This window comes from Leiobunum rupestre, chromosome 1, assembly GCF_980474605.1.
Source record: "Leiobunum rupestre chromosome 1, qqLeiRupe1.1.hap1, whole genome shotgun sequence".
Lineage (NCBI taxonomy): Eukaryota > Metazoa > Arthropoda > Arachnida > Opiliones > Sclerosomatidae > Leiobunum > Leiobunum rupestre.
In genome coordinates this window covers 37690909-37698257 of record NC_143384.1, presented here as the reverse complement: position 1 = coordinate 37698257, position 7349 = coordinate 37690909, and the positions used below count along the sequence as shown (strand labels likewise).

Sequence of the window (7349 nt, the reverse complement as noted above, 5' to 3'; positions counted from 1 at the left end):
CCTGCCTTCAATTCATTGCGGCGATTTTTGTTGTGACCATTGCCAGAAGTGTTTATTGTGCTATTCAGTATTGTGGCAAATATACTCATTCCACTCTCCAAGTTGACTAGAGCTTTTTCTGTTACTAAATTGTATTTTGTGTTTATAACAAAGTCAGAATTTATACTATCAATAACTTTTTTTTTCCTGTTGGTTATATACGCCTCGTTGTAATATTTTCCAACATGATTCATAATTAATTTAAATATTTCCATAGCTTCTAGAGTAGGGTACTTTAGATTCTTTCTATTCTGTGCATCAATCCATTCTCTCATTTTTTTTGGAACTTTTGACACATCATTTTCTCTTAATACATTCCCAATAGCTCTGCTGTCTTTTGATGTTTTTGATTTTAACAGCTTATTAACAATGAAGCCCGCTACATAGTATAATACACGTTCGTCTTCCTTAATTTCAGCTCTAACTTCCACAGATGTTTTATTTGTATGCATGTATATTTGTCCAACATCAAATAAGTCAGTCAGGAAAAAGTGAAGGCCTGTATATTTTTGTCTCTCAGTGAGGTTATCATCTATCTGTAAAATTATTTCATATTAAATATTCCATTCATTTTATGTGCACCAAATTTACCTTTTGACTATTGCAAACAAGCATCTCAATTGCGTCTTTATTAGTTAAACTTTTGAAAAGCTTGTATTGCTTATCTTCTGGGGTTTTTGTAAAAAGACATTCCCAAAGACGTTTGACTTGCTGAAAAACACTCGAAGATTTGTCTAAAGACAAAATATAGCTTATAATAGTTGTTTGGTTGGGCAAAATTGGCAAATCCTCTTTTTCTTTGAAGGTCTTTTGAGCTTTAGCCCAAGAACTATCAAACATTTCTTCAAAATCATTTTCTAGTAAAGATATAGTTATTAAGTTTGTGTCTAAATGAAAAAGTTGACCAAAATAATGCTTAATTACTTTGAACAATTTGTTTAGCAAATGTACAGTTCTTTCTTTTTTTCAAAGGCTTTTCAGTAGTGGTTGTTCGTTCCCTAAAAGTCAAGAGGTTGTTTAGTCAATAAAGGCCCCAAAAAAAGTTCTACCAAAATACGGCTGTTAAATTAAAAAAAAGGTAGTAATAGAAAATGTAATCAAAACAATAAATTAACTTACGACGTTCCTGTATTTTCTATAGAGGCTAATACAGAATCCTTATCAAATTGTAGAGCAATATTTCCCCATTCAAATTCCTCTTCATTATCTTTGAAAATAAGATGTACATTTTTATGTTAAGCCTTGCCTTACCACTTCAAAAATTAGAAAACAACTAATTTAAAAATATTTACCTGATGAAAAATTTTCAGTGTTATTGTCTGGGCATGGAATCCCTAAAACCTCGTAGGTATTTGATGAAAACATAGTAAATTTGTAGGTGAAATCAGAGGCACACGTGTAACATTAAGGAATCAATGTCTTCCCTGCAGACGACAGAACCAAACCGTTTTTTCTCACCCCTCAGAAAATGTTACCCCCGTGTATCGGTAAAATAAGAAATTTCCGGTGTTGATAATTTTGGTCACCAGGGTGCGTCTGGAGCAAACATTTTACCCGAGAGAACTATCCCTGTAAGGTTATTTAATCCATGGCGGAGGGAAGGCGAAAGAAAATGGCAGCTCGCTTGGCGGGTAAATTTCGTTCGTTTAAAAATTAATTTCTCGTCATAAAAAAAAGATACAATTTTACGACGGATATTTTTGAGTATATTTAAACATGATCTTTCAAATAGACCCAAGTTTTACCGAACCTGGACTTTTCCTTTAATTAAAAATTTAAGAAATATTTTTCTATCAAACTGGCTTATATACATTGGCCTTTGTATAGACTCCAGTTTCATCATAAAACTATATGATCTGCAAAAACACTGTCTTATCAAGCCTGTCCGAAATTTAACAAGAAAAGTTATCTTTCCCTCAAATTTCGAGAGGATGAATGTGTGCTGTTACTGCGGCTCTCAGAACAATCCTTACCCAGGATTTTTCAGTTGAGGGGGCCTGAAAAATTCCTAAGGGGGCACGCCCAGTGGCGTACCGAGGGTTTGTGACGCCCGGTTCAAAATGCATATATGGCGCCCCCAATTAAAGTAAATTAGGAACAAGTATTCTTTACACACTACTTTAATTATATTGAAATATAAATGATTTAAACACGACGAATTTACTGGATTTTAGAAGCCTCTACATCGGCATCTCTTTTCCTTTTCCGATAATAATCGCCATTCGCTTTACGTTAAGGCATTTTCTACTAGAAGGAGGCAACGAACAATTCGAGAAGGAGAATGAAATAAGAAGGTAAAGGGGAAAAACAAGGGAAGCGGCACAATTGCGTAATAAGAGTGGATGAATACCGTCGGAGCCCGGAGACTTGTCAATTTTTAGTTTCCCTTGTAGACGACTAATATCAGCTGGCGTACAGGTAAATTTGTCAAAAGTAGAGAGAGGGGCAGCGCAAGAAGGAGACGGGACATAGGGCAGAGGTTGAATAGCAGAGGCAATATACTGATTAAAAACATTGGCGGCCTCCAAGGAAGAAGTCGTAGAGGAGCCATCTGATTTTTTAATTTCAATTATTTTATGGCGAGTAACGCGAAATCGATTGACGTGAGAATAGAAAGCTTTAGGGTTGACCTTTACGAGACTGGAAAGAGCTGCCTCAGATTTTCTCCTCAAATTACGCGAGTGATTAGTGTGGCCGTTGCGAGCCTTACGATAAGAGGCAACATGTCCAGAGATAATTGACTGGGAAGCGTGTCGTTTTTTAGATTGATTTAGGCGACACCAGGCAATAGATTTAGCTTTTCTGCTTAAGGCAGAGCGGCGGTTAGAGTTATTATTACGCTGCTTCGGCTTACTAAATGGGATAAAGGACGAAATCCCAGCAGTTAAGAGGGTATGAAGGCAACCCAAGAGTCAGCGAGGGAATCACGGGAAAGCGTCAGAGACCAATCAATACGTGAAAGAAAGTCATTAAAAGCGTCATAGTTCCCTTTGTAAAAATTAGGTTTAGGCCGAAAAATGGGAGCCATACAAAGCAAGGCAAAATTGAAGAAAATAATACCGTGGTCACTAGTACCCAAAGGAGGAAAAAGAGAAGTGTTCGAAACCAGACCGGGGTCAGAGGAAAAAATTAAATCAAGAGTGTTGTCGCGACACAGTGCACCGCCAGATCTAGTTGGGAAATTAACAAACTGGGAGAGGGAGGAATCAGTTATACAATCAAAAAAGAGTTTCGTTTGGGCACAGGCACCTACACGCGGAATATTATTAAGCCAGTCTATAGAGGGATAATTAAAGTCTCCTAAGAGTAATAAACTATAACGCTTCGCGTCACAATGAGAACAAAGAGCAGAGATTAAAGAAATAACATACGCGTGGTTGTGATAATGAGCATTATTCGAACGATATATAACGCAAATAACAATAGTTAGATCGGAGGTTACGACCTGGACTGCGACAGATTCGACACCATAGAGATCAGTCAATAGCAACATCATGAAAGTTAAAAGGCCGAACCAATAGAGACTCTTGGATAAACAGCGCAACACCTCCATGAGGGCGACGAACACCCCCAATAGGGTCTTTAACACGATCGTGGCGAAACAGCGAGAAACCTGGTATGTTTAGTTCAGCGCGAGAAATGTCTTTGTTCCACCAAGTTTCGGTAATAGCGACAAGAGTTATTCCAAATTTTAGGATCAGCGAGTTCAGTTCATCAATTTTATAACCCGATAAACCACCAGCATTACAAAAGAGAGCATTAGAGACTCTAGGGGAAGTATCAGGGGGCAAACCTAAAACAGCGTCGGAGGTCCGATGGTATAAAGTGGACAGTTGGTCCGTTAAACATTTAACGTAGGTGGGTCGAGAAGGACGAAAGGCAACTAGGGGATAGTTCAAAGTTGAGTTGTCTGGAGTTCCGGGAGCAACGAGAGTTGGGGAACATCATGCACTGTATGAAGAGGCACCGTAGTAAGGAAATGATCCTGGCGAGTTCTGGAGTGGTGGTGGCTGAAAACTTTGGAAAGGTGCCGGCTGCAGAGTAGGGAACGTGAAATTCTTGGAGCTAACACGAAGAGGCGACGAAATTCCATGAGAGTGCGGTGGATTATGAGAAAATGACGCCTTTGGGACCGCACCGTTGGCAAGACTGGAAAGCGGACGCAAGGGAAGCGAGGGTTGGTTCCACTTTACAACATTGAAGTTACGAATAGTCCAGCCCTGCTCGCCGGCGTTGATCTTCGCGTTCAGTTCGTCTTTGGCCTTGATGAAACGTCGACGCTGATTTGGGGTAAAATCAGAGCGGGCAGCGAAGGGATACGAGTTGTCAGCCATGTGCTGCTGGCGGACGAAGGAAAAAACTTTCTCCTTGTGGTGAGGGAGCTCCAATACCACCTTGATGGGGCGAGGCCGAGAAGTAATTGGTGGAATCGTGCGACCAAGTCGGTATAGCCGGACGAAGCTATTAATACCACACTGAGAGAGAAAGTTAGCGACGTCAGCATGATCACCCGCGGAAGAGGATTCCGGGAATCCGAAGAGAAGTACGTTGTGCCAGCGCGAAACGGCTGAGGCAGATTCACTGCAGGCAGTGTTAATGGCGGCAGAAATCGTGGATGAAGACTTGGAAATCAATTCAGCCACTTTGGTCTCGGAGCAAAATGTTGATTCCAGTTTTTTGTACGGGATTTCGGGATTTCGTAGAGATTTTGGCGATTTTATCATTATTTTGGAATTGATTTTGGGATTTCAATGTTAATTTACCATAGAGAGAGTTAAAAGATTTTGCGATTTTAGACAAAGTGTACGGGATTTTGGTAAATGTCCAACCCCTCGGTATACGCCGCCATTAATAGTTGGATAACTTGGATACAACTGAATACATAACGACGACGACCAGTAGCAGTTAGACTACAGTGCTCAAGGAAAATAACCTTTGTTAGTATAGTCAAATCAATATTTGTATCAGATTACGTCCCATATTATTGTTTCTGCTACAGCTTAAACTTTCAACTTGGCGCACCTGGAAGGGAACTAATATAGTAAAGCGAGGTACACGAAAGGTAATAATATATTTTGTACAGTTGGACTGAACTAAATATAATATGTAAATAGGACATATTTTATTGATTTTGTTTACTCACTTTGAAATTTTTCTAGGGGCACAATAATATATTAAAGGGGGCACCGATAATTTTTGAGGGGGCACCACGGGGCACTCTCAGATTTTTTTTGAGGGGGCACAAATTATTTTTGAGGGGGCCAGGCCCCCTCAGGCCCCCTCGCTGGCTACGGGCCTGGCCTCGTAAAATACTTATTGGGTAATGGTTACCACTTAAGTTCTAACAAGAAAATTATCTAGTGATGCAGTTGAGGAGGCATTTTCTCATTTGAGAAGCTCATCTGGATATAACGATACTTTAGACGCACGGTCTTGTATCCTTAGCTTGGAACATACTCTAAAATTAGGAATTATGAAAGCCTCCGGAGATTCCAACGCCAATAGAGGAAAGAAATCTGAAGTTCTGGGTAAGGTGTAGGTACATTTTCCGTTTGTTTTAGTGGTCTAATTATGCTTTAATTTTATAGGTATTGTAGACGATGACAAATAACAACGAAAGAAAATTACACCTGTTACGCAGCCTGAGAAAAGTCAGCCAAAGACGGTGAAATTAACCCCACATCTACAGAACTTGCTTTGCGAAATGGAAAAACTCACTCAAAATGGTACTGCTTAAAATTGGTCACTAAAATATCATAGGTCATACTGTAATATGTCGTTTCGATATTTAGACAACTGACCATATTTTTGTAACGAGCCCGATATGATAACTTTTAATTTTTAAGAGACGGTTATGTGTCCGTTTTTGCTCGATTATGTTTCCCTTGGCCACTGGGGAACGCTGCGGCGCAGAGCAACACGTGCCGTCACCGTAACGCTTCCTTTTTCACCGACACGACCAACTTTGATTACGCGCTGTTTGCGCGTAATCACAGTAGGCCGTGTCGCCCTTGAAGAGAGCTCTGGCTTACTGGGTTAATACGGAATTTACGTAATTGGCTATTTCGGATAACGTGATTTAACCCAGTCGTTTTCTGATTGGTCCAAAGTAAGCTACCTTTTAGAATTTTCGAAGATTGTTGTAGTGAAGAGAGTAGCAGGCCTGGTCGCCCGCTTGTTTCGTTTAACTTTTGATTTAGCAATTTTAAAAAATATTAAGACTTAAAAAAGATATTAAAAGACTGGAATCAGGGTAATCAAGATTAAAAAATTTAATCACGATTTAATGAATCTAATCACGATTTAAACGAGATTTAGTCATTCTAATCATGATCTATTCTTTTTAATCAGGATTTAATCATTTTAATCGCGATTTAATCAATATAATCGGTTGAATCGAGATTTTATAATTAAAATCAAAACTAAAGTACGATAATTTAATATAACGCGATTTAATCAAACTAATCACGATTTAATCGTTTCAATCAGAATTTAATCATTTTAATCAGATTTAATCATTATTAAATCAGATTTAAACATTCTAATCATGAATAACCATGATTTAATCAACAAAATCGTGATTTAATTGAATTTTATCAAAATAATCACGTTTAAATCGGATTTAACTTTATCAAAACTGTAAGCTACGTCATTTATAAAAATTAATTTTAAAGTGTGCATTTTTTATAATGAAAAATAAAAATAATTTGAAAACCCTTTTCTGGAAGGCTATTCTGTAAAAATAGAAAATGCCAAAAAATCTGATATTTCGATAGAAGCCTTTCCGCACACGCGTATTACCATTTTTGACGGATCATGATTTTTTTGTCATTTTTGATTTTTACAGGATCTGATCTCTTTGAAAGCTTAGCCTTGATTACATGTACGTAAACACAGGACGAACGTCACCTGATAAAATTAACGCGTAACCTGGTAAAAGGAAATTATACGCCCTGGTGGAGGAACACGAACGCCAAATTTTGAGCCGCGATTCGGTGTACTCGTTTTTTGAAACTCGCTATTAAAAACTTTTGGAGTAGTTTGTACATGCATTTGAAAAAAAAAAATGTGCTTTTAGTGACAATTTCTCATATAATGTGTTTTTAGTGACAACTTTTCATTGAATGTGCTTTTAGTGACAAATTTTATTATTATTATTTATAAATGAGCTTTCAGTGACAATTTATCATAGAATGTGCTTTTAGTGACAACTTTTCATTAAATATGCATTTAGTGACTGCTTTTCATAAAATGTGCAATTGGGGACCATTTATCTCATAAATTCGAATACAATAAAGAAACGACAAACA

The 7349-nt window shown here is 38.0% G+C and overlaps 1 long non-coding RNA gene across 1 annotated transcript; it reads left to right on the top strand.

Moving 5' to 3' along the window:
* Positions 1–4635: 4635 nt before the first annotated feature.
* LOC149962299 (uncharacterized) lies at positions 4636–5731 on the top strand. Its single transcript, XR_016478095.1, has 3 exons — positions 4636–4718; positions 5401–5567; positions 5628–5731. It is a non-coding gene; the product is annotated as an uncharacterized LOC149962299 (long non-coding RNA).
* The last annotated feature ends 1618 nt before the right edge of the window (positions 5732–7349 follow it).